The sequence below is a fragment of the Bos taurus genome, unplaced genomic scaffold (assembly GCF_002263795.3).
Source record: "Bos taurus isolate L1 Dominette 01449 registration number 42190680 breed Hereford unplaced genomic scaffold, ARS-UCD2.0 Leftover_ScbfJmS_2054, whole genome shotgun sequence".
NCBI lineage: Eukaryota > Metazoa > Chordata > Mammalia > Artiodactyla > Bovidae > Bos > Bos taurus.
In genome coordinates this window covers 4,365-14,075 of record NW_020191146.1, presented here as the reverse complement: position 1 = coordinate 14,075, position 9,711 = coordinate 4,365, and the positions used below count along the sequence as shown (strand labels likewise).

The following is a 9,711-nucleotide window of genomic DNA, read 5'->3' as shown; positions in this document are numbered from 1 at the left end:
TGAAATTGCCAAATAACACAACAGGGAACGTTTTTAAATGACACAGATGGTGACAGAGGTCCTTGCCTGCATCCTTCTTCTACTGGGAACACCCGGCGTTCTGTGGGCAATGGGGCAGCCTCTGCAGGGGTCTCTCATCCCCTGTCCAGGTATCCCGAGGTCGAGTTTCCTGAAGGAAGTTCATTTTTGTTGCATGACTGTCCCTCTGTCCTTGGTTGGATGTCGGGTCTGGGCACTGACCCCACGACAGAGCAGCAGGAACTGAGAGGCACGCCTGGGGCTCTGAGCTGAGAGCTGCCGTGTCCCCTGGGAGCCCAGGTGCCAGGACGTCACCCTCCAGTGAGGACCCTACTGCCCACGGCAAAGGCAACAGAGGAGGTGACAGCCAGCCTGGCCAGGACCCTGGGCTCTCAGGACCAGGCCCACAGCGCCCCCTGCTGGACTCAGACCTCCTCCTCCCGCGCTTCACACCACAGCCTCCTGGAAGGCTTTCTCACACTTGCAGCTGGGTCTTCCTGATGTCACCTCCCAGGGCAGTAGAATGAGTCGCCTTCGTCTAGTTTGGGCCTGGTCATTGATTTTTCCAGGTGCCTAATGAGAGATCCAACCAGTCCATCCTAAAGGAGACCAGTCCTGGGTGTTCACTGAAAGGACTGATGCTGAAGCTGAAACCCAATACTTTGGCCACCTCATGTGAAGAGTTGACTCATTGGAAAAGACCCTGATGCTGGGAAGGACTGGGAGAAGGAGAACGGACAACAGAGGATGAGATGGCTGGATGGCATCACCGACTAGATGCACATGAGTTTGGGTGAACTCCGGGAGTTGGTGATGGACAGGGAGCCTGGCGTGCTGCGATTCATGGGGTCACAAAGAGTCAGACATGACTGAGCGACTGAACTGAACTGAATGACCTCAGACTCCTGTATGGTATGCTGATACACTAATGAATTTCAGGATTCCCTGATGTCTGAGTGTGCATTGCCTAGCTCGTGCGTTCACTGCCAGAACACAACCACCCGAACCTGAGTTTCTAGGGTTCAAACTCCCAGCATGCCGTGGTGGTGCCTGGTCAAGATTCTGTCTGAGTTTCCTTCCCAGCTTGATAGGTCGTCAAGGTTGAATTTGCAGGACCTCCCGGGACCTTCCCAGCCCAGACTGCATGGCTGTGTTCTTATTTCTCTCTTTGCAAAGCGTAGGAGGCTCTCAGGAACAACAATTCTCTTCTTGGTCACTTCCAGGGGTTCTCATTTACCCTTGATCATGGTTCTCACAGTACTTCTTTTTGACTCAGATATTTAAAGAAGTTTTTAGTCTAATTTTATAATCTTTCCATATTAAATGTTTGACATAAAAGATTATGCCTATAAATGGGAATCTCATCCTTATCTGGCTCCTGTTTCATCTCTGGTTGCGAAACCCTTATGACTTACCTGATCTTCATTGGACATGGTGAAGTCTAATGTTCTAACCTTCAATTGTAGAATCCATAGATTTAATGGAGGTGAGTTTATAAGGTCTGTGTCCAAAATAGTGACATTTATCGAATATCATCTCAAACAAGGAACCAGGGAGGAAAAAGGGGGAAGATCATGAGGCAAAGGAGGAGGAAATGAGCAAGTGAGGAGTCTGAGAGCTGCATCCTAACAGGAGGGTCTCCCAGTACCTGGAGAGGAGGGCTCTTCAGGCAGCAATCCCCAGGGAAAGGGAGGACCCAGCTTCCCTAAGGGTCAGGGTTCAGGGCAGAGCACAAAGGCTGGGAGCAGGAGAGGAACATTGCGGCGGGTAAGACAGGCCCCTGGGGCTCCAGGACACAGATGCTGGACTTCTGCTTCCTCGATCCCTTGCTCAGTACCTGTGAGGGACCCTGTTGTATCTGGACACATGGGCATTCTGCTTGTGTTTGGAGACCAGACAGAAAAAGAACAATTTCATGGACCCCCATAATGATGGACCTGGATGAGGAGGTTGAGGACTGCCCAGATTAATAGCAGCAAGCGACAGAGAGACCTGAACCAGCACTGGTGACGTCACAGGCAGGGTCAGAAGGCAGTGATGGGTCGACACGGGAGTAGAGGGCAAGCTTCTTCAACACATCCCCATCACATTTACGGGGATCCCTGTGGCTGTGGTTAGTGATGAGCTGGTGTGACACTGATGACTAGCCTCCTCACAAGGCTGGGGTCCAGAGTGATCAAGGACCGGGTGTGGAGCCCACAGAGGCAGAGAACAGGGCCTAACCCCTCAGTGTCCCTCACGTCTGTCATCGGTCACAAAGGCAGGGATTTTTGCCTGGAATACGGTCATCATTGCCATGCTGATCCCCTTCCCCGCTGGATTCTTCTAACAGGCCATGGGCTCTTGGATCTGGGCTCATCGGGGGCATCAACAAGCAGGGGGACACGGGCACATCCTGTGGGGCCCCTGCTCCTGACAGTCCACAGACCACCCCCAACCTGGAAGTAGGAAATGCTCCAATGGGTGGAGACAGCAGAGAAGCAGAGGGCAGGACACAGCCGCACCTGTGGGTCAGGAGAACCTCTCCGGGCTTCCCTGCCTCCTGCGATGTACCACCGGTGCCCCTCAATCCTCACGCTCTCTGCTCTGCCCTTCAGGAGCAGGGTTCACACTCCTGGGGACCCGATCTGCCTGCTGGGATGGTCCACGGACTCTGCTGAAGGGCGCATCTGGGCAAACTCCCTGCTCTGATCTCAAGTGAGGGAGCCTCAGCTCCACAGCTCCCTTGATCAACGGATTACCCAGGGTGCACTTCAGCGGTATCAGAAATTGGTTTACATTTTCTGAGACTTCAGCAAAAACTGACTGTACAAACTGAGAGTAGAATACTATGACCAGACATACCTAGGAAATGAATTGATTCTGGGTATTATTAACATTTGACGGTTGTCTAAGAATAAGCCTGACAGGCTGGGCCTCTCGTCCCAGTTTCCCATCTACCTGTGTCGCTGTGAGAAGCCCTGTTGCACCAGCCTGCACGGTCAGAGTCAGCTTCATGCTCAGGCTGCAGCCAGAGATGAGCAGGAGGCCCACGTTGGCCGGAGGCATCTCTTGAATCCAGGAAAACCTGCGGGGACCCTGGAGCCTGGTCCTTACTGGGAGTCTGAGTGGTAGGACGGAGGACCGAGGAGGGCTCGCTGGCTTCTGCAGGTTCCAGCTACAGTAGAGTGGCGTGACACTGATGTCACTGCTCAGGGGTGCGGGAGCCATAGAGTCAGCTGTGGTCTGTGAGGGAACAGGGGTCTCCACACACACAAGGCCCTGAAACCATTGCAGTACAGCCGTCCAGGGCCTCAGGGCTGCAGTGTGGTCACTCACAGCAGCACCAGGTCTAGGGGCTAAGCCTTGTCCTCGGGGCTGGGGCCCAGAGATGGTCAGGGAGCCCCACCTGACTCGGAGCCCTCCAGCCTCGCTGAGACCCTGCGGGCGGGTTGTGACTCCTGTGCTCAGGAGCTGGGACTCCGCAACGACTGGGACGGCAGCCAAGTCGCCCCCTGGTGCCACCGTCTTGCTGTTCCCAGGCAGGTGAGTGTGGCTGAGTGTCCATGGAGTCACCGACCCTGGCTGAGTCCCCCCTCCTGAGCCCCGGACACACGAGGGGAACAGAGGAGGGCTGAGAGCAGGATGCTCCCTGTGCAGGAGAGGCCCATGGCGTGGGGGTCTGCCAGGGCTGAGAGCGTTGATGACCCCCCATTCGGACACTGAGATTAGAGACTAACAGACCCCTGTGTCCCCCAGTGATGGAGACAGATTTTCTGTGTCCTTTGAGACCCTCTCCTGGGAATGGGCTGCTGTGGGGGCGGTGTGGGGCGGATTTGAGGGACAGAGGGGAGAGAGGAGCCTCCATGCAAGGGCAGAGCCCTCGATGACCTGGATCCAGGGTGGGGCAGCAGCAGCAGAAGGTCCAGCAGGCCTGAGCAGGGAACCCCTGGGGCTGCCCCACTCCACAGTTTGACAGGAATCCTGGTCTAGTCCCCCGCAGGCCTGGGAGCCTGGGGAGCCTGAAGAGGCGGTCACAGGAAAGGCAGGAGCAGCAGCCTGGGCCTCACCTCAGCCCAAGGACAGCTGAGGACCTGAAGTGTCCTGAATCAGACGCAGCTGGACGCTGTCTCTCTGGTTCTGACCTGACCGTCATGGACTCTGTCTGCCAGGACCTGCCTCTGCATTCAGGGCCTTCTGCTCAACTTCAGATATTCATATAAAATGTGGTTGCCAAAGCAAGGCCTTGGTGAGGGCGCAGAATGAAGAAGAACTGAAAGGATTTCCCAGACTAATTTCCTGGTGTGGGGCTCAGACCCCCGTTTTAAATCAAACAAACAACAGAATTGTCTGCATTGGCAGAAGATGCTTCAGCCCCGGGAGGCCCATGACTTAGGGGAGAGCAGGTTTTTGTCTCACTTCCCCCCTGGCCTGGAGCACTGTGCAATACTGCTACTACTGTCATAAGCTACACAGAAATAATCCGCCTCATCCTCAGCCTGGAGCGAGCTGATGGTCAGGGGGCTGTGTTGCCAGACTTGGGCCGGAGAATCGGTCGGGGACCCCCGAGGGTCGACTGCTACTACCATAGATGATGGTTCTGAGGCCCGATCCTGGGACCTGTTGGTACCAGCCCACATTATAACTACCGATGTTGCTGCTGCTTCCAGAGCAGGTGATGGAGACCCTCTGGCCCAGGGAGCCGGACACGGAGGACGGCTGAGTCAGCACAGCCTGGGCCCAGGATCCTAGAAGGGAGAGAGACAGAGATGGTGAGTCTGGGGTCCAGACACGATAGCGGGGAGCACAGCATATGTGTCTTTCCAAGACCTCTCCCCTGGCCCCGCATCCAGTCACCTGTGCACAGAGCGACCAGGGTGAGGAGCAGAGGGGACCAGGCCATGGTGGACATGGTCAGGGCGTCCTGCTGTCTGTGGCCCCACAGCTGAGCAGAGCATCCCCACAGCACTCCCTTCCCCTCTTCATACCCTGAGAGGGGCGGGGCCTTTCATGCAAATGACCGTCCTTCCCACACCACCCCCACAATGCTCTGATCACCTCTGGGACCTGGGTCAGCTTCCTGTGCCCTAAGGAGTCCAGTGGGTGATCAGAGGCAGGGTTTGTGGGGCTTGGGGATGGGAGGTCACAGCTGGGAACCCTGAGCAGAAAGCACCTGGAAGCACCAGGGGACTCATCTCAGATCTCAGCTGCAGACCCACAGGAATGGCTTGGATGGCCCCCTGGTGTCCTGGCCCAGACATACATCCTGTGACCTAGTGATCAGAGCTCTTAGAGTCAACTTTCCCAAACTGGCTTTGAAGTTACACAGTTCAGGAAGAGTTGTGTTGGAAAAAAGATCCAGGTGTAATTTACCCTGTAGTGCATGTGAGTGTTACACAGTGGATGTGTGACTTTGAGATTTTAAATGAACCAAAATGTGATCATGGAGTAGGAAAAATCTAAGGTCATCACTTAAAATAGATGCCTAAACTTAACTGAAGAAAATGTTGTGGTTCAGTCACTAAGTTGTGTCCGACTCTGGCTCTGTTTTAATTTTGCATTGCCATGGTACTATTTCTAAAACATAATGTTCCTTGTAGATTCTGTTCTTTAAATAAGATCATTTTAAAGCCTTTCTGACAAGCATCTCCACTAAAGGATTTTCATGTCTTAGCAGGATGTTCTCTCTGTGAAACAGGGCAGGCTGAGTTATCAGAGCCATGGGTCAGCCTCAGATCTGAGATGAGACACAGGACATGACAAGGCAGATCAGCTGTTCTCAGGAATCTCAGACGGGACCATGCACATGGTCAGACAGAGCAGCAGTCACGGCCCCAGGGGCAGAGCCCCAGGACAGGGTCTGCTTTCCCAGCCCAGGGCCCAGCAGCTTCTCCCGGGCTCACTGTGCATAAAGTCAGTCCCACAGCAGCTGAGCACAGACACTCCTCAGCCAGGAATCATTTCCCAGGTGTCAGGACCAGGCTTTCTCTCCCCTCCTGAATCCTGACTCGATGGGCACATGGACAGAGTGTGAACGTTCACGGGATAAATCAGCTGCTGGGTGGGCATCACTGGGTCCCCTGGGAAATGAGGGGGAACCAGGGGTGGAACAGGGAGGGGTCGAGCTGGGGTCACACCTGAGAGCCGGAAACCTGAGGCTTCTCGGGAAGCAAGGGTTAGAGAGGTTCAAGGAGGGGGATGAGGAAGTGAGTGTTTCAGGAAGATCTGGAAACTCGTTCATGACTCTCTAAGAGCATGAGCTTGGTCACACTGTGGAGGCCAACAGTGTATGATGTAGAAAGAGCGAGGCCCAGAATTGGGAGGAAAGTCACAATGAGGAGAGCGGGAGGGCAGGCTCTGAGCAGAGATGAGGAGGAGCGGGCGCAGGCTGAGGAGAGCTGGAGGGGTTCACCGAGTGGGCTCTAGGGGCTCCTCCCTCCTCTCTTTCTGGGAAGAGGGTGGGCCACTGATGACTACCTGACCCCTTCACCCTCCAACTCTGGGTGTTCGGCCCGGGTGCAGCTTCAGTCCCAGGAGGAGGCCTGCGGGCCGAGGCTCTGAGTCTGTCCCCTGAGAGGAACCACCTGCTTCACATCCAACTCAGTCCGCTGGAGCCCGGGTGCAGGGCCAGCTCAGGGGACCGTGCGGTGCTTTGAGGGGCTGCCAGTTTCTGAGCAGGTGCACAGCGCCCCCTGGTGACGCACCCGGGAACGTTCACGGCGGTGAGAGTGGAGCAAGGTGCCGCTCAGTTTCTTGGTGTTCTCAATCCTGTCTGACTCCTTTGCGACCCCGTGGACTCTAGCCCACCAGGTCATCTGTCCCCTGGGATTCTCCAGGCAAAGGAACACTGGAGAGGGTTCCTGTTTCTTGCTCCCAGAGGATCTTCCACCCAGGGACATGAAACCCCCTTCTCTTATGGCCCCTTGCATGTGGCACCGGGTTTCTTGTACCTCGAGCGACACCCTGGGAAGCCTTATGAAAGGAAGGCAGGGGTCGCCTCTTTTTTCCTGTCACCAAACACTCTGTCACATTAAACCAATATGATGAATCGAATAGCAATAAGTATTACAACGTCTGTTGATAGTGTGCAGATACTTCTTTTTTATTTCTTCTATTGTATTTTCAGGTGATTCTGACTACTTTTTCTCCTTTTCCTACATTTATCTCCTTTTCCTTAGGACCAAGAGTGTTTGTACTTGCTCATCAATAGATTTGATGTTTTGTCCCTAAAAACATCTGTCACCTGATTTCATCATCTCAGGTATCTCACCAGTGATGTCTATGCCTTCTCACTTCCCTTCAATATTTAGTATTCTGGTTCTTGATAGAAGTGACAATTCTACTGGATACTGGATTCTGTGGAAATTGCTTGTAGAAACTCTGAGTTCCATTTCCTTTTCCTTTAACAGAAATGCTTCTGTGATGAAGCTCAGGGATGTGCATTCACTGCCCCAGTGACCCAGCAAGGGCGCACTGACTCCCCTGCTCCGTGCTTGCAGACTCCGACCTGGGAGCCGGGGGCAATTGCTGTGAGCAGCTCCTTCATCCAGGGGCGTGTGACCACCCCTTGTGTGCCGCTGGCCTAGGGAGGGGAGTTGAGCTGAGGGGGCAACTGTGCTGCAGTCAGGGCACACTCAGTCTGCTGGGTTCCCATGGTCTCAGGGACTCCAGGAAGGGAGGGCAAACACCTTGCCCTCGGAGCCCATGGCTGTGGGGGAAGCAGGTTTTTGTCTCCTTCTCTTGGCCTGAAGCACTGTGCAAACTTTCAAGCCGTCAGCCCATGAGAAACAGTAATAATCAGTATCGTTCAGCATGAACTGAGGTGGTCAGAGAGGCTGAGTTGCCAGGCTTGGAGCCAGAGAGTCAATTCTGGGAGTCCTGAGGGTTGTTTGCTATTTTCATATGTCAGGAGTCTAGGGCCCTTTCCTGGGAGCTGTTGGTACCAGCTGACATAAAGACCCCCAGTGTTGCTGCTCCTTCCAGTGAAGGAGAGGGTGACCCTCTGACCCAAGTCCCGAACACGGAGGGCGGCTGAGTCAGCATAGCCTGGGCCCAGGATCCTGGAAGGGGAGAGACAGACATGGTGACTCTGGGGTCCTGACAGGACAGCAGGGAGCAGGGCCTGTGAGTCTTCCCAGGGCCCTTCCCCTGTCCCCACATCCAGTCACTGTGAAGAGAGCGACCAGGGTGAGGAGCAGAGGGGACCAGGCCATGGTGGACACAGTCAGGGTGTCCTGCCTTCTGTAGGCTCACAGCTGAGCAGAGTGTCCCCACACCGCTCCTTCCCCTCTTCATACCCTGAGAGGGGGGGGTCCTTTCATGCAAAGGATCCCGTGCATCAACTGACCCTCCCAGGCCCTGGGCCAGGTCTCTATGCCTGACGGTGGCCAGAGAGTTGTCAGGGGTAGGGCTCTGTGGGTCTCAGGAATGGGAGTCACAGCTGGGAGCCCTGAGCAGAGCCACCAGGCCTTGTCAGGGAGCTCTGTCGGGGGGCCAGCTCTGCCTCCCACCACCCAGCTTCAGAAATGGACCCCGAGCGCCCCCTCACCCCTTGTCCAGGCCCAGACACACATCCTGTGACCTGGAGAGCAGAGCCCTCAAGGACAGATCCTGCTCCTGCTCTGTGCACTGTCCCTCTTTAGCACCAGGCCAGGTGCCCCTTCTGTGTCCCCCTGAGCTCAGGGCCATCATGGGCTCCCCTCAAATCCTCAGGATGAATCTGTCCAGGGCTTCCATGACTGCTCAGGGGGTCAGGACCGAGGGGCATCTGAGACACAAATTCCTCTCAGATCAGGATCAGGTCAGGGCAGTGCCGGCCCGGAGCGGAAAGTGGGTCTCCTTCTGTGCAGGACAGCAGGGTCCCTCCTCTGTGGGCCTCCCCCTGGTGGGCAGAGCCCTCCTTCCTCTGTGCGTCCCTCAGCAATGAGGAAGAGGGGGCAGTTCTCTGAGGAGGGGGTGAAGGTGTGGAGAGAGGCCTGAGGTGGACTCAGCATTCCTAAACGCCTGGATCTTTACCATGTGTTTGAACAAAAGAGCCTCTTGATGAAAGCGAAAGAGGAGAGTGAAAAAAGTTGGATTAAAACCGAACATTTCGAAAACTAAGGTCATGGCATCTGGTCCCATCACTTCACGGCAAATAGATGGGGGGAAACAGTGGAAACTGACAGACTTCACGTTTGGGCTCCAAATCACTGCAGATGGGGACTGCAGCCATGAAATTAAAGATGCTTGCTCCTTGGAAGAAAAGCTATGACCAACCTAGACAGCATATTAAAAAGCAGATACATGACTTTGCCAACAAAGGTCTGTCTAGTCAAAGCTATGGTTTTTCCAGTAGTCATGGAAAAGTTGAGAGTTGGACTATAAAGACAGCTGAGCACCAAAGAAATGATGCTTTTGAACTCTGGTGTTGCAGGAGACTTTTGAGAGTCCATTGGACTGTAAGGAGATCCAACCAGTCCATCCTAAAGGAAATCAGTCCTGAATGTTCATTGGATGGACTGATACTGAAGCTGAAGCTCCAATACTTTGGCCACCTGATGCAAAGAACTGACTCATTTGAAAAGACCCTGATCTGGGAAGATTGAGGAAAGGAGGGAAAAGCGATGACAGAGGATGAGATGGTTGGATGGCATCTCCAACTCAATGGACATGAGTTTGAGTAAACTCCAGGAGTTGGTGATGGACAGGGAAGCCTGGCGTGCTGCAGTCATG

General features: G+C 54.5%; 1 pseudogene across 1 annotated transcript; it reads right to left on the bottom strand.

Annotated features, from left to right (window-relative positions):
• Window positions 1–4,412: 4,412 nt before the first annotated feature.
• LOC101905400 (immunoglobulin lambda variable 1-40-like) lies at window positions 4,413–4,953 on the bottom strand (annotated as a pseudogene). The gene is made up of 2 exons (XR_009493712.1): window positions 4,855–4,953; window positions 4,413–4,745 (listed from the first exon to the last, which is right to left on the bottom strand). The product of XR_009493712.1 is annotated as an immunoglobulin lambda variable 1-40-like (transcript).
• Between the last annotated feature and the right edge of the window lie 4,758 nt (window positions 4,954–9,711).